Here is an 840-nt window from a genome sequence, read left to right as displayed (position 1 = left end):
ATATATATATATATATATATATATATATACAGATATACATGTCTAAATGTACATATACCATTATCCCCATCATCATCATCATTATCATTTAACATTCACTTTTGTTTGCTTGCTTGGTTGGGTCTGACGGGATTTCTTGGGGCAAATTTTGCAGATGACTTTCCCGCCACCAAGCTTTCACTTGTTACAAAAAAGGTCTTATTTCCCCATAGCTAGACATATTTTCATGGGAGATTGGAAACAAACGTCATCACTTGTATGACGGTAGCACTTGTTTGTAACTTTCATTCATTATCAGGACAAAGAGTTGCAAACACACACACATGCATACATGCTCACACACCAGGAGATTGAGAAGCAAACTTCTTAAGGACCAGATAATCATGTCTGCATTTTAATATATGCATAAATATACGTTTCCACCAGGTTCAGTCACTGGACTGCAACCACGATGGAGCATTACTTATTCTATTGCTCTCTTTTGCCAAACCACTAAGTTATAGAGACATAAACAAGTCCCCTACTATAACAATGCCCTAGTCAGCAGCAGCTTCAAATATATCTTACAATCCTTCAATTAAAAATATGAAACCTAAAAATAGACCTAGGAAAACAACATATTACCCCTCTTCAATTTTGTTAAAGAATGTTAAAACTAACATTGGCTAGAAATTCCTGGCATTATTAGATGAGCATTTCTTAGTAAACCATTAATACAGAAAGATTTTTAATAGATACTCAATAAAAATGTCATACATCTGCTGCACAAATATGAAGGACATTATCTCTTGCAAGCCACACCAAGAGTCCACTCTCAGTTGTTGAGACTCTGAAGCTTAC

This window comes from Octopus bimaculoides, chromosome 1, assembly GCF_001194135.2.
Source record: "Octopus bimaculoides isolate UCB-OBI-ISO-001 chromosome 1, ASM119413v2, whole genome shotgun sequence".
Classification (NCBI taxonomy): Eukaryota; Metazoa; Mollusca; class Cephalopoda; order Octopoda; family Octopodidae; genus Octopus; species Octopus bimaculoides.
This window is presented reverse-complemented; position numbering follows the sequence as displayed.